This window comes from Antechinus flavipes, chromosome 1, assembly GCF_016432865.1.
Source record: "Antechinus flavipes isolate AdamAnt ecotype Samford, QLD, Australia chromosome 1, AdamAnt_v2, whole genome shotgun sequence".
In the NCBI taxonomy this organism is placed as follows: domain Eukaryota; kingdom Metazoa; phylum Chordata; class Mammalia; order Dasyuromorphia; family Dasyuridae; genus Antechinus; species Antechinus flavipes.
In genome coordinates, this window is record NC_067398.1 from 7,767,133 (window position 1) to 7,794,844 (window position 27,712).

Genomic DNA, 27,712 nt, shown 5'->3' on the forward strand with positions numbered 1-27,712 from the left:
CTGAATGGAAATGTATACATATATTGTATTTATGTATACATAAACTTATACTCTAACATTTTTAACATGTATTGGTCAACCTGCCATCTGGGGGAAGGGGTGGGGAAAAGGAGGGGGAAAGTTGGAACAAAAGGTTTTGCAATTATCAATGCTGAAAAATTACTCATGCATATATCTTGTAAATAAAAAACTATATATATATATATAAAAAGAATATATGCCCAGGAGTGAGTCTGAGATGTCAAAGTCATCAGCAATATGGTAACTTTCACTGCATAATTTCAAATATGTCGGGAATGACTGGACCACTTCCCAGCTCCACCCAGAAGTCATTAGTGTGCCTATGTATCCACAATCCCTGGATATTAACTGTTCTTTAGCATCTTTGCCAATCTGTATGGTATGCTTTAAATTTTTTTTTTGAGAGGATTCAAATAGATTTCTGCATGAAAAAAAAAAAGCTACTCATTAGAACTAAACCGGTATTTCTTACATTGGAGATTGTCATCAAAATACCCTGTGGAACTCACCAGGGTTGGGGAGACCCATTACGAGCTGTCGCTGCAGTTGGTCCAAGAGTAGTGTTACAAGCAACCTTCTTTTAGAGTAAGAGAAGAATCCTTTATTCAAAGACTCTCATGAGAAGTAGGTGAGCTCACTGGAGAGATACACCCCCAATACTGAAGCAGGAGCAAGCTTTATACTGTTAAGTTTGGTTCCTTACTCCTCTCTTGGATTTAGAGTCAGTTAATTAAAATTGGTTGACTTACAATCAGAGTTATTGGATTTGTTTAGCCAGTTCCTTAATTCACAGGGTGATTGTATGAAGATAGCTTAATAAGATATTTTACCTCTTCTTTCATCCTGTTTTAACAGTTATTTGTGGAAACTTAACTTCTTAAATTCCTCACAAAGATGATACAGAACAGTTTACAGTATGAAACAATCCACTACTAATCTAGAACATAATAAAACTAGTTGTTCTTTACATTGAGAAAATCAGATCATTCTATAGTACCAATCTTTGCTCCTGGGGATTCCAAAGTGAATAGATTCTTGTTATTTAATGATAGAAACCATTATCTACAAAGGTTTTTATTTTTTAAATTAAAGCTTTTTGTTTTCAAAACATATGTGTGGATAATTTTTCAACATGAACCCTTGCAAAACCTTGTGTTCCATGTTCCATTTTCCTTCCCCTTCTCCTACTCCCCTCCCTAGATGGCAAGTAATCCAATATATATTAAACATGGGTAAAAATATGTTAAATCCAATATATGCATACATATTTATACAATTCTCTTGCTGCACAAGAATAATCAGATCAAAAAGGGAAAAAAAATGAGAAAGAAAACAAAATGCAAGCAAACAACAGAAAGCATGAAAATGCTATGTTGTGATCTACCCCCAGTCCTCTCTCTAGTTGCAAATGGCTCTCTTCATCACAAGATCATTGGAACTGGCCTGAATCATTTCACCATTGAAAAGTCATGTCCATCAGAATTGATCACTGTCTAGTCTTCTTGTTGCCATGTACAATGATCTGGCTCTGCTCATTTCACTTAACATCAGTTCATGTACTCTCTCCAGACCTTTCTGAAATCATCCTCCTGATCGTTTCTTATAGAACAATAATATTCTATAACATCCACATACCACAACTTATTCAGCCATTCTCCAACTGATAGGCATCCACTCAGTTTCCAGTTTCTAGGCACTGCGAAAAGGGCTGCCACTGTTTTACACATGTGGGTCCCTTTCCCTCCTTTATGATTTCTTTGCGATACAGGCCCAGTGGAAACACTGCTAGATCAAAGGGTGTGCACAGTTTGATGGCCCTTTGGGCATAGCTCCAAATTGCTCTCCAGAATGGTTGGATCAGTTTACAACTTCACCAACAATTCTACAAAGGTTTTTAAAATGAACATTTATTATAGATAGAATACACTGCTATGTCAAGGACATATGGCAAAAGTGATATTATCAGAGAACTTTAGGCCTTATTTTGCCATGGCAAATTGGGCAAATCTTAGAATTAGCATTTGTGGCTAATAATAAAAATACAACAGAAAAGCTGCAAACTCTTTTAAAAGTTAATATGGAAATGTTTTACATGATTGCATAGGTATCCTACCTCAGATTGCTTATCATCTCAGAAAGGAGAGGAATATTATCAACTAACTTGTAAAAGAAAAAAAGAGACAGGGAAATAGACAAAACAATGAAGAGGGGAAATGGAAAACATCAAATTGCATGGATCTTCATTTTGCCAAAGCCTTTCTGTTATAATTTGCCCAAGAGCTCCCTCAGTAAATACAGGATAATTAGCAGAGATCTATAACTTTTTTTGGTGGTAATGTACAGTATAATATGATCATTGCAACTGCTAATTGCTGTAACTAAAAATCCATTCAAATAACCCCCCCCAAAAAAAGTTAACTGGGTATAGAAAGGGAGAACTTCAAGATGATTAAGGGTTGATGATCATTTGTTTCCTTGTTTCAAGATATGTACACATACACACAGACAGATTAAGCATAAGGTATAGGAAATATATAAAATAGTCCCTCAGAGTGAAGAAGTAAAAGTGACAGAGGTTTGTACATACTGTTTGACATCTTATTGTGAAGCAAAGTTAATATTATGTGATAATAAGTGATAACATCTTTAAATTGTAGGTATATGTTTGAGAAGATTTCCAGAGTGGTGAAAGGAGAGCCAGCACCAAGTACCCCGGATGCAAAGTAGGGACAACCAGAGGCCTTGCCTCCAGAGCTCCTGCAAGCAGCCAACCAGATGTCAGTGCTAGGAAAGCCATGGGATGTTCTCTGTCCACAATGGAGGTACAGAGAACATAAAGATCGACCTCTCAAGTTTAGGAGGAATCAGGGAGCCTGATGATGAACTTCAGATCTATTCCCATGCATACCCATATTTGTGGTCCACATTGCTTCCTCTAATGGATCCAGATTGGCTCATTACTGTCTTTGTATCCCCAGCACCTCATTCAGTGGCTGACACAAAGTAGGAGGCACCTAACAACTTAGTAACTGCTCAAAAAAACTAGTCACTTGCTACTTTGTATCTCTTTAGTAAAATTTGTTTAAAAAATGTTGGGATTTAGGCAGTTTGAGCAGTAGAGACAGAACTGGTTTCTGAGCCAGGAGAATCTGGATTCAAATCCCATTTCTGAACACATTCAGGATATGCGAAGGCACCAACTTAAGTGCCAGGTAAATAAAATGAAGAGAATGTATGGGTGGGCTCAGTGGGTGGGATTGTTTCCCCCTGGGAATCTCTTATATCAAAGAAATAAATTAGATTAAAAAGGTGGGTGGAGAGTGAAATATCAGTTTTGCTCCTCCTCAGCTACACATTTTGAGTCAGAGAATGTTGCCAATAATAAGTACACGAATACTGCTATCAACATTTGTAACCTTTAATTCCAATACTATGCAAACTATTTGGACAAATTGGGAAAGAAGGAATCTGTAGCATTCCTTTCTATGACAAAAACATGGTGCTGATACCTAAACCAGGTAGGGTCAAAACAGAGAAAGAAAATCATAGACCAATTTCCCTAATAAATATCAAGGCAAAAATCTTAAATAAAATATTAGCAAAGAGATTACAGGAAGTTATTACCAAGATAATACACCATGACCAAGTAGGATTTATGCCAGGAAGGCCAAGGCTGGTTCAATATTAGGAAAACACTTGCAGCTTGCACACATATCCCGGACAAGCCAGTGATCATTAACAGATGAACTCTGACCAGAAAAAGAAGCCTAGAGGATGAGGGTGTGGCCCAGTGTCCCAAAGCTGGGCCGTGTAAAATGGAGCCCGGCTCACCACCCACCATTTGGGGCAGACTCTGCCTCGCAGGAATCCAGCTCCTTCCACAGAACGTTCAGAATGTCCCTCCCCCCAGCCCAAAGTGTCACAAGGTAGCCTTAAACAAATCCCAGGAATAACAATGTGGCACCGGAAAGGGAAAGGCCCCCAGGGAGAGGGAGAGTTGGGTTTAGAGAGACAAGAGTCTTGGGAGAGAACCAGTGCCCCAGAACGGCTCCTTCAGGGGGTACCCACCCTCTGCCCCCACCTTCTCTCCGGACTTGGAAACGATCCCTCCAGCCCCGGTGTGTACACAAAGCCCGGGCATACAGGGCGTAATACACAAATACTGTTTGCAATCTTAAACCTTGTTTTAAAATCTGCCCTCCGGAACTTCTAGATCTCATCCCCCACGCCTTCCCGCAGGCCACCAGGGGCTCTGCCCCGCCCCTCCCCCCAAGGTGGAGATTCCAGTGGTTCCTTAGGCTCCGCCCTCCAGGCCCCACAGGCAGAGAGGAGATCCCTAAGTAAACAGCTTTGGGGCAGAAGCAGGAAATGGCCCAGAAAGCCAGGCTGCCCTCGGAATTCCAGGCTTGAAAAGTCTCAACTTTATCACTGAGGCAGCAGGAAGTGGAGCCCGGGGCAGGCTGAGGCTGGGGAAGGCCGGAAAGAGGGAGCAAAAGGAGGCAGCCCGAGTCACTGAGAAAGCGACTGCAGGAGCCCGGGTACAAAGCACAAGGGCGCCAACAGGAGCCAAGCTTGGCCACTTTTTATCCGCAGGGGACCGGGGACAGCGCAGAAAAGTGGCCAGCCTTTCCAGCCCCCCCCTCCCCTTTACAACCGAAGTGACCACAGCCAAAGCACTCAGGGACCGAGGTGGCGCAGGGCAGTGTGCTGGGCCTGCAGGCAGAAAGATCCGCGTTCAAATCCAGCGTCCCAAATTGTAGAAGGGCCTTTCCCATTCCTCTCAGAGCCCCAGGTTGCTGCTGGGTAAAATGTGGGCAAATGCCAGAGGCAGAACAAGCCTGAGCCTCTCCCTGGTCTCCACCAGTTCTAATTCCATGGTCTCAGCAGGAAGCCTAAATCGCCTGGCTCGGGATACCGGGTGATCCCAAAGTAAGGACTCGGATTTTAGGGGCAGCTTTCCCTCCCCACTCGGAGTCCTCTGCCCACCAGCCCAGTCTGCCTTTGGGGCCTTTCATGTTCTGAGAAAAACACTGGTGGGGGAGAGAAAAGCGGAAAAGTTATCTGGTGTGTTTAGTGTACACTTAAAAGAAAATGCTGGACACCACTGACTTCCAGCTGCCCGTAAAATCCTCCTTTCTCTCCCTGTGTTATGCCACAGTTCTCTTTTATTGTCCTGACTCAGTTTCCCTAATTATCCTGACCCAATCCTGCCTAGTTCTGCTTCTGTTTATAATTATCAGCTCAAAGCTCAGTCTTGCAGAACCTCCCCTTCCTCTTTATCAGAATATTTGATAAGGATCAAAGATCTTATGTTTTAGAATATCAGAAAGCCTCTCCCCATCTCCAGGGTTCCTCCTTCATTAGGTCATCCCTCTCAGGAGGCTCACCCCACCCTGTCAGAGTCTGACTCCGCCCCTGCCTCGCTCTACCCCCACCCCCACCCCCACCCCCAGTTAGAGCCATGTGTATATAGGTCACTTAGAACTCACACTGTTTGCTGGATTCTTGGATACTATATAGTCTCATTCAGCCTAGGACCAAATCAGGGATCCATTTGGTGCCATTTAATAAATTATCAAATTCTCTCTAATTTCTATCTTGACTCAGTTTCTCCAGCATTACACCTCCTACTTTGTATTAGGAAATGCTCATTGTATTTCTTCAGAATTTTTATGACATCATTTTAAAAGAAGGCAACTCAGTGGAAGGGCCTTGAGATCTGCTATGGGATGATTAACTGACAAAAGTGGAGTGACTCTAGAGGGGTCAAGAGAAGAGAGAGTGTTCCACCTCCCAGCTGCCCAGAAGTACCTGCTTCACTTAGCCTTAAGGATGCAGCTGGTAACAAAAGGGGGAAAGAGACAAAAATGCAAATAGGGCAGAGGTTCCCCACAGTTTGATTCTGGATCTTCTCTGGTAGTCTGATGAAGTCTAAGAACATGTTCTCAGAAAGATGTTTCCAGAAGTGTAAATGCATAGGGTTACTAAGGAAAACAATAATGCTGAAACAGAAAATCAAACTACTTTTGTTTTTGTATGAACATGAAATCCAGATTAAGACCCTGTGATGTAAGGAACAATGTACTAACAAGGAGAGCTATCCCAAAGTGAGGGGGGACAGCCTGGAGACCACGGGCACCTCCCTACCACAGAGCTATCAGCCCAAGGGGGTCAGATAACGAAGTCAGAAGATTACAAGGGACAAATTTGCAGGCCCAAGGGCAAGACTTTGTTAGATTGCCCGTAAGTGGTTCCAGGTGACACAGGTAAGTATGCACAGGATTTCTGGTCACAGTCCAAGGGCTGAGAAGAATGATTATGGTCTTTCCTGAACCTGCGCACAGGCCAGGAGAGCAGTGATCACACCTCTCTTTAAGATTATAACACCCTTTTATGGACATCTTCTGCCCTGACCAAACTAGCCTTTAAAAGGGTCACATAAGAAAACTCTGAAGCTTACAAAATACCCACTCTACCCCAGAAGCAAAACCCAACTTAAAAATTTAAAGTCAAGAAACAGGTTGGGAAAATGAGCAAACAGAAAAAAAAAAAAAAAAAAATCATAGTATGTTGCTATGGTGACAGAGATCAAAACCCAAACTCAGAAACAACAAAATAAAAACAGCTACACCCAAAGCCTCAAATAAAAATGTGAATTGGTCTCAGACCCCAAAAAATTTGTAGAAAAGCTCAAGAAAGATTTTCAAATTCAAATAGGAGAAGTAGAGAAAAAATTGAAAAAAGAAATGACAATAATGCAGGAAAATTGCTAATGGAAGCCAAAAAAAAAAAAAAAAAAGCTTTAGAAAATAACTTAAAACACAGAAAAGGCATGTGGTGAAAGAGACACAAAGATAAACTTAACAAAACAGAATTGGCCAAATAGAAAAGGGAATACAAAAGCTTAATGAAGAAAATCATTCCTTAAAAATTAGAATAGAGCAATCACATATCACAAGACACTAAGAAACAAAGTCAAAAGAATGAAAAAATAAAAGAAAATGTTCAATAGCTCATTAGAAAAACAATTGAGGTGCACAGTGGATAGAGCACCAGCTCTGAAGTCAGGAGAATCTGAGTTCAAATCTAGCCTCAGACACTTAACATGGTCTAGTTGTGTGATGACTCTGGGCAAGTCACTTAACCCCAATTGCCTCTGCAAAAAAAAAGAAAAACAATTGGAAAATAGCTCAAAGGGAGATAACTTAAGAATTATTTATTACTCAAGAGCCATGATCAAAAAGAAACTAGCCAACATCTTTCAAAAAATGACCAGGAAAACTGTCCTGATATCTTAGAACCAGAGGGTAAAATGGAAATGGAAAGAATCCACTGATCATCTCCTAAAAGAAATTCCCAAAAGAAAACTCTCAGGAATATTATAGTCAAATTTCAGAGCTCCCGATTATTTTTTATCTTCTTTCTAAATCTGATTATTCTTGTGCAGCAAGATAACTGTATAAATATGTATACATTGTATTTAACATATACTTTAACATATTCGACATTTATGGTACTACCTGTCATCTAGGGGAGGGGTGGAGGGAAGGAGGAGAAAAGTTGAAAGATAGGTTTTTGCAAGGGACAATGTTGAAAAGTTATCCATGCATATGTTTTGTATGTAAAAAGCTATAATAAAAAAAAAATTCAGAGCTCCCAGATCAAGGAGAAAACAGCATAAGCAATCAGAAAGAAACAATTCAAGTATCATGAAGCCTGTCAGGATAATACATTAAAGGATTAGAGAGCTTAGACTATAATATTCCGGAGGGTAAAGGAGAATTACAACCAAGAATAACCTACCCAGCAAAACTGAGTATAATCCTTCAAGGAGAAAATGAACATTCAATGAAATAGAGAACTTGAACCTTATTCTCATCAGAACTGGCTAAAAGAGGGATTAACACACACTCATTTGGGTATAAAAACCTACTTTCCTGATACAGAAAGGGATAAAGAAGGTAAAGGGGAGGGCAGATGGGGAGAGGCAAGTGGTCAGAAGTTTAAAAAACTTTTGAGAGAAGGTAAAAGGAGAAAGGCTACACTGAAAAAAAAAAAAATAGAATGTAGGAAAATATACAATTAAGCACAACTGCGAAAAAAATGTACAGCAAATTTTCCTAATAATGGCCTCATTTCTGAAATATACAGAGAGACCTGAATCAAATTTATAAGAATGTAAATTATTTCCCCCATTGATAAAGGGTCAAAAGATATGGTCAAAAGATATGAACAGGCAGTTTTCAGAAAGCAAAATCAAAGCTATCTATAGTTATAGTTTTTAAAAATGTTCAAATCACTATGGATTAGAAAAATGCAAATTAATACAACAACTCTGAGGTACCATCTCATACCTATCAGTTTGGCTAATATGACTGAGAAGGAAAGTAACAAATGTAGGAGGGGATGTGGGAAAACTGAACTGGTGAAACTATGAACTGATCCTACTATGGAGCGCAATTTAGAACTATGCCCAAAGGACTATAAAACTGAATAAAATTTTGACTCAGCAATATCGCTACCAGGGCTGCACCCTAAAGAGATCCAAAAATATTTACAGGAGTTCTTTATGTGGTGGTAAAGAATTGGAAATTGAGGGAATGTCCAAAAATTAGGAAATGGCTGAACAAGTTGTTGTAAATGGTTGTGATGGAATACTACTGTGCTGTAAGAAATGATGAGCAGAATGAACTCAGAAAAACCTAGAAAGATTTCTAAAAACTGATGCAAAGTGAGTACAACCTGGAGAACATTGTATACAGTAACAGCAATCAAGTGTGAATGATTTAGCTATTCTAATCAATACAATGAGTGAAGACAATGCTGAAGGCTTATGATGAAAAATGCTATGTACTTCCAGAGAAAATACTGATGGTGTCTGCCTACTGAAACCTATTAAAAAAAATTTTTTTTTGAGAATTGATTTAGAAATATGAAAATGTCTGCATAAATTCACCTATATAATCTATATCAAACTGCTTACCTTCTCAATGAGAAAAAATTTGGAACTCAAAAAAATTTTTTAAATCAATGTTTAAAATTGTTCATATTAATATATATGAAACTGGAAAAAAATAAAGATCAAATACAGGTTTGTAAAAATCTCAAGGGCCAAAGAATGACCAAATATGTGAAAGTATGTGGGGGAAGGGGGGTCTGCCATCATCACAGCTTTTTATCTAGATGATTCACTGTTTTCCTCATGGCAGCACCCGCATCCCCAACACAGCAAAATGATATGTGCACACCCACAGCCACTCTCTCTCTCTCCTTCTCCCTCTCCCTCTCAGGTATTCTTCATATCTTAAAGGTGTGTAAGAATGCTACTTGGACCATCGGAATGAACTGACATACCCCTTGTTTTTAAGCTTATCTACAAAGCATAAAAAGCACAGCACCTATGGATGGCAAGACTGTACATATATATCCCACATCAGATTGCTTGCTGTTTTGAAGAAGAAGGAGGGAAGAAGAAAAGTTTGGAACTCAAAATCTTATAAGAAATGAAGGTGAACATGATCTTCACATGTAATTGAAGTGCCCGATGGTGCAGTGGATAGAGCCTCAGCTCTGTTGTCAGGAGAACCTGAGCTCAAATCTGGTCTCAGATACTGAACACTTCCGATGCTGGGCAAGTCTGTTGGAATCTTTAAAATCACCACACAAGTCCTAACCCCAATGACCTCCAAAAAAACCCCTCTAAAACCCCAAGACACATACAATTGAAAAAAGTCAAATACTATTAAGTGAGAAAAGAAAAGAGCACCCCCTTACATCCCATCTCAATTGGAGTCTTTGTGCTGCCCCTGGTTTCCTCAGTGCATATTCCACTGAAGTGAAAATACTATTGGCTAAAGTCTCTCCAGCTAGATGTTCACAAAAATGTTGATTAATTAAGTTCAATTATTTCTTTACAACCAAAGAGGGGAGAAAGCAGCCCTGCAGTAGCAACTTCTCCACAGAAAAGCAGATGATCCCCTATCCTGCAGGGACCAGCATGTGACTCCCAGACACATGGGGGCATCAGGTTTCAGGTGAGCCTTCCAGAGTTTCTATGGATACCCTGCACAGTTCCATCATGGATCACTTTACTAATAGGAGTTCTTTCCTTCCTTTAACCCCTCCCTGAGCTTCTAGCTAATCTCGAGGACTCTTTATGACAGAGTACAAGAAAAGCAAGCCATTGACTTCAAACTCTACTATGACCCAATTCTGAGCCAGTCAGCTTCCTCCCAACTAGATGCTGGGCAAATAAACCTGTAATTGCACAGGATTTACAAAGAAATTCAACATTTATATAACCATATGTGTTCATTGTATACAGCCTCAAAAGGCTGGAGTGCTAGACTAGAGTCAGGAAGATAAATTCAAATCCAGACCCAGATACTTCCTAGCCTTGTAACCCTGGATAATCATTTAACTTGTATGCTTCGATTTATCCAATTACAAAATGAGGATAATAATAGCATCTTCCTCACAGGGTAGGATCCAGGGAGGGAATGTTTGCTTAGTCTCAGCGCAGTACTGGCACATAGTAGGTGGGTAAGTTTTTATTATTTCCTTCCTTTTTTTTTTAATGGCAGAGTCTGTTGAGAAGCCAAACAACACTTTTGTCAAGTGCCACACAAAATCTCAAAATTGGAAGCGATGTAGGAGCGCCTAAATCACCTGATACCACATTGAGAATGTTTCCAAAGGTAGAAGCTAATTGCTCTTTTTAGCTCTGATTTCCATAATCCCAGGTCACAGAGAGCTAGAAAGGACCCAGCAGGTCCCCTTCAGCCCTGCTTACTGAGTCCAGCTCATTACTCAAAGGTAATGCTCATAATCACAGAGCCAGTCATAACCCCAGCCAGGGATTTAGCCCCAGATCCTGCCTCAATGCAGAATTCTCTCCCCTCCATTATATAGTCAGGCTGCCCTGGTAGCTGAGTTTCAAAAGTGCCCATTTGTCCTGATGTGATTATTACATTAGGAATAATAGACTTATTATATATTAGGTATATCAAGGTACATTTTGGGCTTAACAGGAATTTTGCATCTGCTTCTGCTTAGGCAGAAAGCAGCGAATGGCATTACCTCACAACAAATGATACCCCACCTCCACCCCCATCCCGCCACCTCCCTCAAGCAAACTTTAGGTCTTGGTCAAGATCAAGGTCTCAATTTCTATTCTATTTTCTGATGCAGGAGGGACCTAGCCAAAAGTCCCATCTTCCTCTGGCCAATGGCCAAGGACTTACCGGAGTGTTTATTTCTTATCTATCTGACAGGCCAAAAAATGCTTTTTTGACATGTCAATGAGAAAGTATTTGAGCTCTGTACCAAGCTCATTTTGCCAATAAACTCTGTGGTTTTCCTAAGTGCCATGTAATCACACAGGAGGTACCACTGGGAAATCACTTTATCAACTCCCCTCCCCCCCAAAACAAATGGAATACAAGTTTGGGAATCAAAAATCTAGTAAGTTGTTGATAGTCTCGTGACTACACTTATTAAGTGACTATTATGTTCTAGGCACTGTGCAGTGATGAGGAGGCCTCCAAAGGGTACTCACTGATGTCCAAAACTGAAACCAAGCAGAGCTAATGGCAAATGAAGTTAGTTGGAAAAGTCTGAGCCTCATTACAAAGGGAGCCTTTGGGCAGAGTTTCCTCCTTCAATCACAAGAGAGAGGCAGTTAAGGATACTGAGGAGGCAAGGAGCATCAGAGTGGAAACAGTCTCCAAGATGAGATTTCAGATAATGAGCTTATCCTGGAGGAAGGCAGGATGTTCCAAGCAGAGCATCTGAAGGCTGGGAAATGAAGTCAAGACTAAGACGGAAATCATGGATAAAAAATTATTAAACAGCACTGGGTACAGATATCAGCAACAGTCCATGGGAAATCTTCCTAGCAAAACATTAGTCTTGGTGCCTGATCATTCAACCAGAGAGGAATCCCTGTCATGGTACCATCTTCAAAAAAGGAAATGAGCCAAGGAGTGGCCCAACCTGTCTGCGATGAAGTTGGCTGGCTCATTGTGATCAAGGCTTCCTCTTCTCCAGGTTCACTTTATCATTCCCTTAATAATAAGTTTTAGAGTTTTACTAGGAATCTAGGTTGATCACAGGCCTAAAGTTGTATAGATTCCATTCCTTTCCTGTTTAAAAAAGGAACAAAAACTCATGGTACTTGCCATTCTACAGTCCTACAAACACCTCTCCTGTTCTCTACCATCTTTCTACAAAATGACAGTGACGCAGGAACCCCACAAGGTAGAATCATTCATTTCTAATGCCTTAAATGCACCACAGTACTCAGCTAAACGAAGCATTTAATAAGTGCATACCACGAGCGGGGCCCTGTGCTTGGTGCCAGGGATATAAAGAAAGGTGAAAGATGGTTCCAGGAAACTCACAAATACAAAACACTTTATACTCACGATGAAAAGGAAACAGCAGGAAGGCACTAGAATAAAGAGACTGTGCTTCACCTTCACATTAAGTCATATTCATATCTATCAGCAAGCATTTATTAAGCACCCACTGTGTGTCAGGCATTTTCCTTCCCATCCATTATCCTCATCAGGCAGTGAAAGCAGCAGCAGTGTCACTTGAGTAGCTTTGCCCTGCTCTGTCCCCGTCACAGCAGCGGCTTGCACTTCTGCCCTTGCCTTCTCCTCTAGCTACAGGCTCCTTCCTCTTGTTCAGAGAGTTCCATCAGCCTCATTTAGAACCTCTGTGCTCTTGGCACCTCTTACCCGATGCCTTCATCCACCATGACCTGCATTTCTGTCTGTACAGGTCATCTGTCAACATCCATATGAAAGACTGCACCAAATCACAACAAAAAAAGAGCAAATGGAAAAGTCGGAAGGACTAAGTGACATCCTCTGAACTGGCAAAGATGATAGAGACAGAGATACCGGTACTGGAGATCACCACTCTGAAAAATTAACCAGGAGTGACAGCTGAACTCTACCCACCTTTGACCCAAGAAATCCCTGGGCACATCCTGTGAGATTCAGAGCCTCAGACAAGACTGATGACTCACCAGGGGAATCTTCCTGCCAGACTGGACTTCCCAGGTGAGGAAATCACAAGGTGGATTAGCCAGGGCCTGGCACCAACTGGTAGGCTCAGAACACTCCTGGGGCATCCAGAGGACCAGCCATCAGCCTGGGCTAACAAAGTGGGGGTAAGAGGCAGGACTTTCACCCAGAGCTTCCTGGCGGAGGCCGAGAAGGTGAATAAAGGTGGTCTGTGTATGTATGTGTACCATCATTACACCATAAGAAAGGAAACTGGAAGCTCAATCATATTCAGTGATGCACAGAGGTGTAAGCAATACAAAACTCACAATGATAACAAGGCAAAGTTCGTCAAAATCAAACTTAAGCCCAAGTAGCTAACTCTCAGTATGGATCTCTGAGAAGAACTAAGGAAGTGAATGTCCTTCTTTTCAGGGGTTGGGGGAGGGAGAGGGATATGTGCTATGGTGCAGACACACCTATACACATATATATGTATGTGTCCGTACGTACATACATGCATCCATATACATATATACATACACACAGCATATTCCGTCAGACCTGGACACTGTGTCAATGAGTTCGGCTAGAAGGGTATCTCATTAGATGGATGAAGAAAGAAGACAGAAAAGGGATATGGGAAAAAACTGAGCAGAGAAGGCAAACTTGCACAGAAAGTACCAGCAGGGGATGTCTCCTCACTAAGGTATTACCCACCCAGGGGTATCAAATTCAAAGAGAGAAGGAGCTATATAAATGACTTAGAAAATTATGTTAATATTAAATGTGTCTGATTGTATTTCAATTTGTTAACTATTTCCCAATTACATTTTAATCTGGTTCAACGGCTCTCAGGAGCCTTTGAACCTCTGACTTACAGCAGTGAAATCACAAGTCTAGTTGCTAACCTTAAAAAGTTATCCATATACTTTAACATATTTAACATGTATGGGACTGCATGCCATCTAGGGGAGGAGTGGAAGGAAGGAGGGGAAAAGCTGGAACAGAAGTTTTTGCAAGGGTCATTGTTGAAAAATTACCCATGCATATGTTTTGTCAATAAAAAGCTATTAAAAAAAGTTATCAATAAAGTTAATAAAAAACCAAATCAAATCTGACTTGAAATGAATGATTCCTGAGAGCTCACCTCCACAATTGTTTCACTTTTCTCTCCTGAATCTTATTTCTCAGAGTATTATCTTCTCACTGGGCTATGTCCCCCTCAAGAATTTAAGGCCAGGAATACAAAATAAATCTACATAAATCATCAGCATGTATATATATATATATTATCAACAAAGCATATTGTAAAATAATATAATCAATAATATAAAATATTTGGGAGTCGACCTGCCAAGGCAAAGTCAGGAACTATATGAACACAATTACAAAACACTTTCCACACAAATAAAGTCAGATCTAATCAATTGGAAAAATATCAAGTGCTCATGGGTAGGCTGAAGGAATATAATAAAAATGACAATGCTACTTAATCTGATTCAGTGCCATACAAACCAAACTCCCAAGAAATTATTTTACAGATTTAAAAAAATAATAATAACAAAGTTCATCTGGAAGAACAAAAGAGGTCAAGAATTTCAAAGGAATTAATGAAGAAAAAAGCAAATGAAGGTGGCCTAGCTCTACCAGATCTAAAACTGTATTATAAGGCAGAGGTCATCAAAACCATTTGGTAGGGACTAAGAAACAGAATAGTCGATCAGTGGAATAGGTTAGGTTCACAGGACAAAATAGTCAATGACTATAGCAATCTAGTATTTGACTAACCCAAAGACCCCAGCTTTTGGGATAAGAACTCACTATTTGATAAAAACTGCTGGGAAAATTGGACACTAGTATGGCAGAAATGAGGCATTGACCCACACCTAACATCAGGTTCATGATTTGAACATAAAGAGTGATAGTATAAGCAAATTAGAAGAACAAAAGATAGTTCACCGCTCAAATCTGTGGAGAAAGAAGGAATTTGTGGCCAAAGAAGAATTGGAGTTCATTACTGATCACAAAATAGATAACTTTGATTACGTTAAGTTTAAAAGTTTTTGTACAAACAAAACTAATGCAGACAAGATTAGAAGGGAAGCAATAAACCAGGAAAACATTTTTACATTCACGGATTCTGATAAAGGCCTCATTTCTAAAATATAGAGAGAATTGACTCAAACTTAGAAGAATTCAAGCCATTCTTCAATTGATAAATGGTCAAAGGATATGAAGAGACAATTTTCAGATAAGGAAATTGAAATAATTTCTAGTCATATGAAAAAAATGCTCTAAATCACTACTGATCATAGAAATACAAATTAAGATAATTCTGAGGTACCACTACATACCTTTCAGATTGGCTAAGGTGACAGGAAAAGATAAGAATGTTGGAAGGGATGTGGGAAAACTTGAACATTAATATATGTGGTGGAGTTGTGAACTGATCCTATCATTCTGGAGAGCATGTGGAACTATGTCCAAAGAGCTATTAAACCGTGCATATCCTTTGATCCAGCTGTACTTAAGAGATCTTAAAGGAGGGAAAGGGACCCCTATGTGCAAAAATGTTTGTGGCAGTTCTTTTTGTAGTGGCAAGAAACTAGAAACTCAGTGGATGCTCATCAATTGAGGAATGGCTAATTAAGTTATAGTTTATGAATGTCATAAAATATTATTATTCTATAATAAGAAATGATTAGCACGATGATTACAGAGAGGCCTGGAGAGACTTACATGGACTGATGCTAAGTGAAATGAGCAGAACCAGATCATTTAATGAGATGATTCAGGCCAGTTCCAATGATTTTGTGATGACAGCCATCTATATCCAGAAAGAGGACTATAGGAACTGAATGTAGATCATAACACTCTTTTTGTTGTATGCTTGCATTTTATTTTCATTCTCATTTTTTTCCTTTTTGATCTGATTTTTTTTGTGCAGCAAGATGATTATATAAATATGTATGCATATATTGGATTTAACATATATTTTCACATGTTTAACATATATTGGATTACTTGCCACCTAGGGAGGAGGGTAAAATCTGGAACACAAGGTTTTACAAGAGTCAATGTTGACAAATAAAGCTTTAATTAATAATAATAACATAAAAGAATTTGAGACCATACCATCTTACCACCTACTTTTTCTCTGAAGCTCCTTGAAATTTACCACACTCAAATCTAGGGTAAGCTTTCCTCTCCTTTGCAATTAGTAATTAAAAATAGCCACTTCTCCACAAAGGAGCCAGTTTCTACTTCTCTACAATCATTCATAATTGGTCATAATTCATTCAGTCCAGAGAAGCAAGAGGTACTCTCTAATCACTTCCTAAAGCACCAGAAGGATGCAATCATCAAAGCAAAAAAAGACTTTATCACCTCTGGTTATTCTGGCAGAGGAAGAACTCCAGATGTTCAGATGAAGTCCTCCAAACTGAAAAAAAGTATTTGTGAAATGCTTACTTCCAACAGAAAAAAGGGCACCAACTCCTGAGTTGTTCCCAAACTACTGATGGCCACAAGACGGGTTTGAAGTGCAAGAGAACTAGAAAGACAATGACGGCCAAGGGAAAGCACATAGGAAAGTCTTCCTTAAATATCATTTGCACTGAAGAGATTATATCATTTTTCTGAGATTGGGTATGAGAATCTTTTCTATGCATCTTGATGAGCTGTGATTGTAATAGTGTAATAGTGCCCCATTGGCACCAGGCTCAAGCACCATTTCCTGTTTGTGTCCAAAGCCCTTCCCTCCCTTGCTCCATTTACCTGTCAGTCATATGCACATTCAGCCAAATGTGTCCTTCAAACACATTTCCTCTTCTCCCTAGTGGGTGCCATTGCATGGGAGACTCCCTAGGTCTAGGATGCCCTTCAATAACTCTTCCTCCTTCCTCCATTCTTCTGCCTCTGAGAATTCCAGATTCCCCTCAAAGCTTAGTGTAAACTCCATCCCTCATGCAGCTCCACCCTTTCTCCCCGCCATGCTCCTTTCCTAAAACATCAGCTGTTTTCTACACTAGAAAGTATCTAGTTTTCTTTTGTCAATGAATCCCCACCACCCCAAACTAGCATTTCATAGGGTGTTTAATAAGTGCTTCTTATTACTATACAATGCTGTCTTGCCAAGGCTACATTCTGTTTCCCACACTTCTTCCTTCTTTCAGTTGTCTTTCAGGCCTGTTCACTCGCAGTTCCCTTCCTTTTCACCCCAAAGCTCCCCACCAGGCTTCCCAGCTCTGATCTCTGTGCCTCTCCAAACATACTGCCACCATCCCTTTGATCCATCCTGTGTCTTCAGATTTTATGAGTTTAGCTAAACTCAAGGATCGAGTCTGGTCCTTCTGAACAAGGTCTGCCCCGCTGCGGGTTTCAAGGATGCCAAGAAAATCAGGTGCCCCATTTGGTGTCCTTGTTACCACCCAAAGCTCGGGCTTCTCCTGGAAATTCCAAGACCCTTTGGGGCAGCTCCCTTCTCTGGAGCTACTCTCTCAGATTGTCTAGCTGCTGAGACAGACACTTCTCATTTCATTATAACAGTTCATGGAAATCTTTTTCTTAGCACTTATCAGCTATACCCTAACTCCAGTCAAGAGCCTGTCCCTCCTCCTATATTATAAACCATTATCCAAAAATTCTTATTCTGGCTTTCTGAATCACTTCCATTTGAACTGTCTTAGGAAGATTCTGAAGATCACCTGGCATTGGGCACAAAGTTCCTTCTCAAGCTGAACTGTCAGGCTGTTTAACTGGCACATGGATGTTTGCCTAAAAGCTTATTTTGTGAAGAACTCTCACAAGGCAGTGGAAAGAAGCTACTCAAGGACGTTCTCAAGGTTATCTCATGGGAGACACTGGCAGGAGATCACATCCCAGAAGGTGCTCTGCTCTATGAGCAAAGCAGAACTGCAGCAGCTCAAAAGCAACGTGAGAGATGCCCTTTCTGAGAATCCCAACCCACTGCGCCCACCCTGATAGAGCTTTCCAAGCTCGTGGTGACCTGAGCAGCCATAGTCAGACCCAGTCTCCCAATTCTAACATCGTGCTATTACTTTGGTCATCTTGGAGAATGAAAGACAAGAACCAATCAACAATGCTCCCAACCTTGAGGCCCGACATCAAAGCAGTCAAGGGCCTCTCCAGCATCCATTCTGACATTTTCTTACATTTTCTCCTCTTCCAGAGGCTCAATTCCAAGCCACAAAAGAAAAGTCCTCATGATTTTCCACAAGTTCCACACCTGAGCAGAAGAGAATTAGCCAAAGGAGCAAAACTGTTGGGATTAAGCTCCATAACGGGGAGGCACACATGTAACCTCAAAATCAGTTCTAAAAGGTTATCTGCTCACACTGAAGAGATAAATGTAGCATCACTTCTTTTCCACAATTTAATGGTAACCGTGAAGCTAAGGCCACGATTTTCACTAGGATAATTTCTCAATCTTAACCCGACATATAATGCAAACAAATACCTGATGGGAGGCTTTTACTGACTCAGATTTCAGAGTGACACATCTTTAACTTGCTTTACTGATAACTAGTCTAAACAAGGCTTTTTTAAAAGTCTACAGAGGACGGAGAGATTATATTTATTGGAACTTAACATCCCTGGGAGCTAAGTGTTTTCTCCGAGCATCTTCATCCCATTCTAGAAAAGAGCAAACTGGTGTGGAGAGCCTCCCTGCCCTGCGTCTATACGGGCAGAATCAGAAGCCGGGTTCTCTCCCTCCCGATCCAAGCCTCTGCACTGGGAAGCCCGCCCGCCTGCCCGAGGAACGGCTCTCAACCACCAAATCATTAGCGACAGACAAGTTTCCCCAACAGAAAGGACCTATCGGGCCCTAAATAAATCTCACCGTTTCAAACACGAACAATCTGAGCCTGAAGCAGCACCACTCTCGGCCCCCATTAGTGGTTTTTAAAAACACTGCAAGGCTCTATCAAAGCAAGTGCTTGTGGGTTTAACTAGGGTGTGGCCCCGGAGCTCATCGAGAAATTCAGGTTTTGGGCCAAGGCCGGCGGGGAGGGACCTTTGGAGGATTCTCAGCCTTTAAGAGCCGAAGAAACCGAAGCCCCGACCGGAAAGCCCCGTGGGAGCAATGCCTGTCACCCCCAAGCCCGCAAAGGGCTCCCGTCCTGCGCGCGCCGGAGCCCCGGGCCGACTAGTACCCGGGGACCCCTGGAAGCCGCCCCTCCCCATTTCCTCTGAATCCGAAACCAAGCAGTCCAGCGGCGCCCACACCCAGACCCGGGCTGCCTCGCCTTCCCCAGAGGAGGATTCGGGAAGCCGCATCAGGTCGCGCCCCTCCATTTCCCGGCACCCCGCGGCCTTCCCCGCTGGGGCCGTGCCCTCTCCCCCCGCCCCAGCCTTAGCTCTCTCTTTTGGATTCCGCAGCCGCGGGAGCTCCCAGGGAAGGGCCGGGGGGGGGGGGGGTGCCCCGGGAGCGGCCCAACTTCACGCCCGGAATGGAGATCTGCGGCCCCCGGTAATGGGGAACCTCCCGGTGGGGGAGGGGAACAGAGGCAGCGGGCGCTGGTTCCACACGGACCCGCAGACCACCATGGACACGCAGACACGAGCGGCAGAAGACTTGCTCTTTACTCTCCTCCCCGGGAGACCTGCCCCTATCCCCCCAGTTCCCCGCGAGCCGAGCACACAGCAGGTGTTTAATGGATGGATGCTGCGATAGTCCCCCCAGTCCCGAAAGAGCCGCCCCTTTCCTCCTTGAGACCCACGGAAGCTTGGTACACAGCAGGCGCTAAATAGAAATTGTGGTTCTCCATTACCTTTCCTATATTATCCACAAAGTTCCCCTTCGGAGCCCTGCACACAGTAGGAGCTTAATGAATAAATGCTGCGGCTCTTCCCCTGCCTAAGGAGGGGCGCACTTTCCCTCCCCCTCTCCGCCCAGCCTGGCACACAGCAGGCGCTTAATGAATGAATGCTGCGGTTCTTCCCCACCCTCTGCAAAAGAGGGAACATTTTCCTCCCTCGTCTCCCTACCCCGGCACACAGCAGGCGCCTACTGGATGGATGCTGCGGCTCCTCTCCCCAACGCCCAAAGGAAAGGAGTCTCTTTCTTCCTAGATACTCGCAGAGTCCAAGCACACAAAAGGCGCCTAATGGATGGACGGATGCTGCGGCTCTCCTCTCCATCCCCCCAAAGAGAGACACCCCCCTCCCGCGTCTGACACCCAGAAGGCACTTAAAGGATGGATGCGGCGGCTCTGCCCCTCCCCCTGCAGGAGGTGCACCCCCTTTCTCTTTTAACCCCCTTCCCTCACCCCCCCCACCGCGCCCTGCACTCAGCAGGCGCCTAATGAATGCCCCCGGCGCGGGCGGGGTGACCTTCGGGCCGCGCTCCCGCGGCCTGGCCCGGCCCGGACACACCCACCGCCCGGTGCCCCGCGAGCCCGCGCTCACCTGCAGCCGGCCGGGGAGCGGAGGCGGGCACGCACGCGCGGCCGGCCGGGGTGAGGCTGAGGCCGCCGCCGCCACTGCCGCCGCCGCCGCTGCTGCGGGGCCGGGACCGGGGCCAGACAGCTCGGGGCTCCTCCTGGCAGCCGCCACCGCCGCCGCCGATCGCTTCCGGGGCGCGAGGCTGGGGTCGCACCGACGGGGAGGGGGCCCCTAGCTTGGGAGCGACTTCCGGCGGACCGCACGACCAGGACCAGGACCAGGACCGAGACCCGAGCCCCGCTGGAGAACAATGATGGGAACCCTGCTCGTCGCCCCGCCCTCGGTGGAGGGCGGGGGCTGGGGAGGGGAGACAAATGTGGCGCGCCGGACTCTTCTGCGCAGGTGCGAGCGTCCTAGCTCTGTGGAAAGTCCCTCCCCTCCCCCTGCGCAGTGGTGACGTCAGCGCAGTCCCCGAGGCGGCTGGGCGCCAGAATCCCAACCGAGATTCCCGGATGCTGACGTCACTGACGTCCGGCCGTCCTCGCCCGCTTAGGACTCGTGCTCCTCCGGGGCCACCGCCATCTTGTGCGTCGAGAGGATTCCCGTCCTGCGTTGTGCTCTGGCTTGGTCCATCAAGATGGACCCTCTCCCCACCCCAGTGTCATCCCCTCTAACTCCAGCTGGGTGGAGAATGAGGCCCCCGACAGCTCAGAGGGTCCCCAGCCGAGTTGCAGAGCCAGACAGGGGAGGGGGGGAGGGAATGTGGAGACAGGAATCAAGTAGTTAGCCAATGGCTCTAACTGCGCATGCGCTTCCTGCCTCCTTACCCCCACCCTCGGAGAGGGGGAGAAGAGTAAAAATCTCGAGATCCGCTACCCAGGCGGTCCTTGAACAGATGAAGAAACTGAGGCCAGAGAAGGGGAGTGGACTTGCCTGATCCACCCCTCCCCCCCAATAAGTAACTTAAGAAAGGCTACAGGCAGAGCCGGTAGGACTGGAACTCGCAGCTTCCAGACTGCCCCCGGACCTCTTCTGCCAGGCTGCCTTTTACCAATCATCAGAGTGGGCTCAGTGGCTTCTTGCTGTCAGGGGGCAGCCCAGCCAACCCCCTGTCTCCATAGTTTGGCACAAACCCTGAAATGTGAAGCAGCCGCGCTCTGTCAGTGCTAATACTGTGGACACCTCTGTGAAAGGCCCAAGGGAAGGTCCCCCCAGCAGCTGAGTGGGCCGACCCCTCGTGAAGCCGAGCAGGCCTTGGGAAGCAAGAGCAGCTCTGAGTCCTAGAGAATCAACTCGAAACTACTAGAAACAATCATTTTCTCCAAGTGGCAAGATGCAAAATAAATCCACATGAATGATTGGTATTTCTGTATTCTCCACAGAGTTCGGCAGCAAGAGATAGAGAAATAACAGATGAAAATAACTAGATAATGTAAAATATTTGGGAGTCTACCTGCCAAGACAAAGCCAGGAACCATATGAGCACAATTACAAAACACTTTTCACACTAAGATCTAAATAATTGGAAGAATATCAAGTACTCCTGGGTAGGCAGAGCTAATATACTATTGACAGTTCTACCTAAACTACTTAATCAGTGCCATACCATTAAGACTGCCAAGAAATTATAGAGCTAAAAATACTCATCTAGAAGAAAAGGTCAAGAATCTCAAGGGAATTAATGAAAAAATGCAAATGAAGGTGGCCTGACTGTACCAGACCTCAAATTATATTATAAAGCCACAGTCACCAAAATCATTCACTACTGGCTAAAAAATATAGTGGAATATTTTAGGTTCACAACAATAGTCATTGATTACAGTGTTTGACAAACCTGAGGACTCCAGCTTCTGGGATAAGAACTCACTATTAGACAAAAATTGCTGGGAAAATTGAAAAATAGTATGGCAAAAACTAGGCATTGACCAACACCTAACACCGTATACCAAAATAAGGTTAAAACGGGTTCATGATTTAAATATAAAGGGTGATACTAGAAGGAAAATAGAAGAACAAGGAATAATTTACCTCTCAGATCTGGGGAGAAGGAAGGACTTTATGACCAAAGAACTAGAAAACATTATGAAATGGAAAATTTTTATATTAAAAAGTTTTTGTACATGCAAAACCAATGCAGCCAAACATTAAAAGGGAAGCAGAAAACGGGGGGAGGTGGTCTGATAAAGGCATCATTTCTAAAATACATAGAGAATTGACTCGAATTTATTAGAATACAAGCCATTCTCCAATTGATAAATGGTTAAAAAACATGAACAATTTTCAGATGAAATTAAAACCATTTCTAATCATATGAAAAGGTGCTTTAAATCACAATTAGAGAAATGCAAATTAAGACAACTCCAAGGTACCACTTCACACTTTCCAGACTGGCTAAAATGACAGGAAAAAATGATAAATGCTGGAGGGGGTGTGGGAAACCTGGGACACTAATACATTGTTGGTGGAACTGTTAACAGATCCAACCATTCTGGGGAGCAATTTGGAACTATGTCCAAAGGTCTATTAAACTGCATTCCCTGGATCCAGCAATGAGTCTACTAAGTCTGTATCCTAAAGAGATCATAAAACAGGGAAAAGGACCCACATGTGCAAAAATGTTTGTAGCAGCCCTTTTTGTAGCGACAGGGAACTGGAAAGTAAGTGGAGGCCCATCAGTTGGAGAATGTCTGGATAAGTTATGGTACATGAATGTGGTAGAATATTATTGTTCTATAAGAAATGATGGGCAAGCTGACCTCAGAGAGGCCTGGAGAGACTTACACAAACTGGTGCTAAGTGAAGGGAGTTAACTAAAAGAACATTGTACATAACAGCAAAATTATGTGATGATCAATTGTGACATATGTGGCTCTTTCCAAGAGCAAAGTTATTCAGGCCAATTCCAATAGCCTTGTGATGGAGAGAGCCATCTGCATCAGAGAGGAGTATGGACAATGAATGTGGATCACAACATAGTGTTTTCAACTTTGTTGTTGTTTGCTTGGCTTTTTTTCCCTCATTTTTTTTTCCTTTTTGATCTAATTGTTTTCTTGTGCAGCATGATTAATGTGGAAATATGTTGAGAAGAATGGCACATGTTTAACCTATATTGGATTATTTGCTGTCTAGGGGAGGGGAAAAGGGAGAGAGAAAGATATGGAATACAAGGTTTTGCAAGGGTGAATGTTGAAAACTATCTTTGTATGTATTTTGAAAATAAAAAGGTATTGTTTAAGAAAAAGCAAAAATGATATGTTATCAGAAAAAAAAAAAAGAGCAGCTCTGCTTGCCTTGCACATGGAGGTAGCTCCAAACAGAAAAAATACTAAGTGTTAAAGCAGCAGACCATCTTTCAGATGAAACACTGAAAAGGGGCTCCCTGCTTAAGTTCTCATGCTAGTAAGAGTAAATTCATCACTATGAATTGACTCAAGTCTATCCCATTTTCTCATTCAAATCATTTTCCTAGAATGCAGCCTAACTAAATTGTCACACTCATACTAAGTTATAATTTATTGCAATGCCCCCACTATGTGGAGAATGAGAAAATAAAATGCAATGCATCCTCACTTTTCTATCCCCACTTTGTGACCCTAAGAAAGTCACAACCTTTCTGTGCCCTAGATTCTCTTGCTATACAACTGAGATAATAATAACCTTCTGCTGCTCTACCTCACAGGGATATTATGAGACATAACAAATTAATGTTTGAAAAGCTCTTTGAGGTTCCTGGATGAAAGGTATTATTGAAAGGACATATTATTAACAATGAGCACTAATCCCCAGGAGCACAACTGAATCTGAACATTTACCAAGAGAAGATATCAAGGCTTCTGCTAAAAAAAATAAAAAATAATATCTTTGGCTTTTTTGTTGAACTTAGTTTTGATTATATTCAAAACTACTTCATAACCTATTAGTAAATGGTTGGTTGGTGGTTACTCTTCATTCTGGAAGAGGATCAAAACGACATTTGTTAAGAGCTCAGAATGCTGTGCTACAGGTTAGACACCAATAGTCCCCATAAACATTTGGGGTGGATTCTGTAACTTTAAGCATTTCCTGTTTTGTCAGAGTTAATTCATTTGCTCACAGAGCACAGCACCTTCTGTGATGAGGGCATGCCGTGCTGGGCTGTCCTGTGTCTCCCATGTCATATAATTAATTCTGAAGCTCTTAAGAGATACCTTGAAACTGTCCTTTTTTTTTTTTTTTTTCTGGCTACTTGTGAGCACTTGCCCTGTATGCTTGCCAATTAATATATGTTTAGTTAAAAGAGTGAAGTGTTATTAATGTAAGATTCGCTACTGCTCACTACTATCATATGAAAGCATTTTCATAGTCTTGTCAAACTATTATTTTTGGATTGAAAGTCCACTGTGAAATTCTGAACCTTTTTGTTCCATGTGCAATGGATCCCTTGTACCCCCAAAGAAAATGATTAGTGAGACGCAGCCTTGGTGCTGTCCACCTCCATCTCATTTTATTATATGACTCTGGATGGTCATTGAATTTCTCATGGTCCCAGACAACCCCTCCCTAAGTGGCAGGAAAAGTGGCTGACTGCATTAAGAGATGGAATTTCCTCAATGGAAATTCTTTGCAACATGAGAATTATATTTCCATCCTTGAAAAGAAGGGATTTGAATAGTTAGACTTTATTTATTCAGTGTTACTCTAAAATTCTATCCATTTCTTTTTGTTCATCTAGAATTTCTTTTCATCTCTCCATTTCATTCCTCCTAAATTTATTGTTCATCCTTATTGCAGCCTCACTCCCTATCCCACCTTGCTCTCTTGGTCCAGTAACCCTGCTTTTGTCTCACTTTCCTCCCACCACTTTCTTGATAAATTCAACTCTACATCTCCCTGTACCCTTGGTCATTACTTCACTACTAATCCTCACCTCCACCATCCGCCTTCTCTTTTGATCACTTCCTGTAGTTATTAAACACTAGAGGAAGAATTAACACTATTATACTGAATGACTCTGGGCACCAAGATGGCACCATAGTCCACAGAGCATCCTAGAAATAGGAATCCTTGAGTTCAAATCCAGCCTCGGATACTTACTGGTGTAGAACCTTGGACAAGTCACTCATTTACACAAATTGAGGTCATCTAGAGTCAACAGTGTCTTTTCTCCTAAATGGCAATACTTTTATTCTTCCTTGCTTGGTTTGATCCCATCCCCCAAATTTTCATTTAGAAACTTCCTCCTTTTTCTGAAAGCCACCAGAGCCATGCCCCTTCCCCAGCATTCTCACCTCTCTTATTTTAGTGACAAAATCATTCATTGTGAATGCCTACATATCTACTCCACATCTTCAACCATATATATCCTGTCTTCTCAGACACCATCATCTTAGCAAGTGGTGACCTTGTTGGACTAAACCTCCTTAGGTGTGTACTTAGTATTATTTTCTTTTTCTTTTCTCTCCCCCTCTTTCTCTCTCCAATAAAATGTAAAGTGCACCTAACACAGCTTTAGCTTTTTTTCTTTTTCATTTGTGGCACCCCCTCTAGCTACTCTCCCAATTCTTACTTAAACTGGAAGATTAATTTCCCCTTAAGAAATTAGGATTTGACGAGATGTACAGATAGGGATTTTATTGTTGGCTCTTCTTTTTGGTGCTTTTTTTTTCTTTTTTGTTCTGTGAATTTCTAGTCGTCTCATCTGTTGCCTGTTGTACTTGGGAAGTTTTCTCCTTCCTTCTTCCTTTGTTAACAGCACCAAATGAGATAAATATAAACAGATCTTACACTTAGCCAGGAAATATTTATAATTTCAATGAAGAGGAAAGATTTTTTTTTTAATGCATAGTAGAGAATCCCAGAGAGAAAATCTCAGTAACCAGAAAATATATCACTTTAAAAGAGTTGTTGGTAATAATGAAGAAGGAAAAGGAAATCTGGAAGAGGTTTAGGAACATTGCAATATTTGAAAGAATCCCAGCCTACAAGGTTACTTACATTGCTCAAAGTTCATTGTTTTCAAGTAGCAAAGAACTAAAAACAATTCAGGGACATCGGTGCTGGAAAAGATATGCCAATATTTCAGATAAGAATAGGAAGAAAAATAAAAAAAAAAAGAATAGGAAGAAAACCTTGTCTATGTGGAGGAGACAGAAAGACACTGAGTTAGAAATAGCTGAACAATCAATTGTAGGTACATGTGTCTACAGAAATGGTGTTCATTTCCACTATATTTGATAAAATGTAAAATACCCATCTCTACCAGTCTCATAAGTTTATAAATATGGAGTATAAAGTGCTAGACAAATTTGTATTTTATTAAACAGATATTATTCAATTATCTTGGACTTAGATTCTGTAGAACAGTTTTGGTTTAAGGTCTGGGATACTAAAATCTGCCTTTGCAGACAGAAATAGGAAGTTGTGGGCACAACTTTATGTGTATATACAAGTATAGCAACTGGGCTTAATGGTGTCTTCCCATTCCTCATTCTCCCTCCCACCCCCATGTATAACTATAGTTACTGGGAAAGAGAATCCCCTAGCATATGCCCATTGTTTGTTCCCTTTTACTTGTGATTTTAGCCCTAAACTCATAGTACAAATTAAATACACGCCAAAGGACGAAATTGTTTCATTTTTCAATGTGCTTTTAGTAGCTTAAAAAAATGAAGCAGCTATTTATGAACACATAGTTTAAATCCTAAAAATCTATTGCATATTGCTGAAGCAAGAATTTTTAATCTGGCATCTGGGAACTTCTTAAAATGTTGAGAACTGTATTTCACTGTAATTGTTTCGATTTGTAATCCTATGCTTTTTATTTTATACATTTAAAAACATTATAGTCTTTACCAAATTGCTGCTAAAGGGGTCAGTGACACAAAAGATTGGGAAGTCCTGTTCAAAAAACTCTCTCGCCCTTGAGAGATCCTGTCAGCATCCTGTCAGTCCACCAAAATAAAGGCAGGAAACCTAAACGAGAAACGGAAGGACGTGGGCTCTCAGGAATGGAAAGGACCTTGAAGGGAGGCCAGCTAGTTCACTCTCTCACTCAAGCAGGAAGCTTTTAAACAAGACCCCCTCACCATGGCTATCCCAGCTTCAGGGTGAATGTTCCATGGTTGGCAGGGCCCATGAGCCATTACATTCATGAACTACTCTCATGGGCAGAAAGTTCTTTATATTAAGTTCAACTCTGTCTCCATGAAACTAGTCTATTTTTCCCCCTCCATTGCTGTACAGGATGAGGCAAACTCTTTTTCTACCAGATAAATTTTCAAAAGATGATC

The 27,712-nt window shown here is 42.1% G+C and overlaps 1 protein-coding gene across 1 annotated transcript in view; it reads right to left on the reverse strand.

The window, feature by feature from the left end:
• The window catches only part of RALA (RAS like proto-oncogene A), a 52,278-nt gene extending 31,457 nt beyond the window's left edge, over window positions 1-20,821 (reverse strand). The window contains exon 1 of the mRNA XM_051978617.1: window positions 20,469-20,821. The gene's annotated coding sequence lies outside the window, so the exon portion shown is untranslated. The remainder of the gene's footprint in view (window positions 1-20,468) is intronic.
• Between the last annotated feature and the right edge of the window lie 6,891 nt (window positions 20,822-27,712).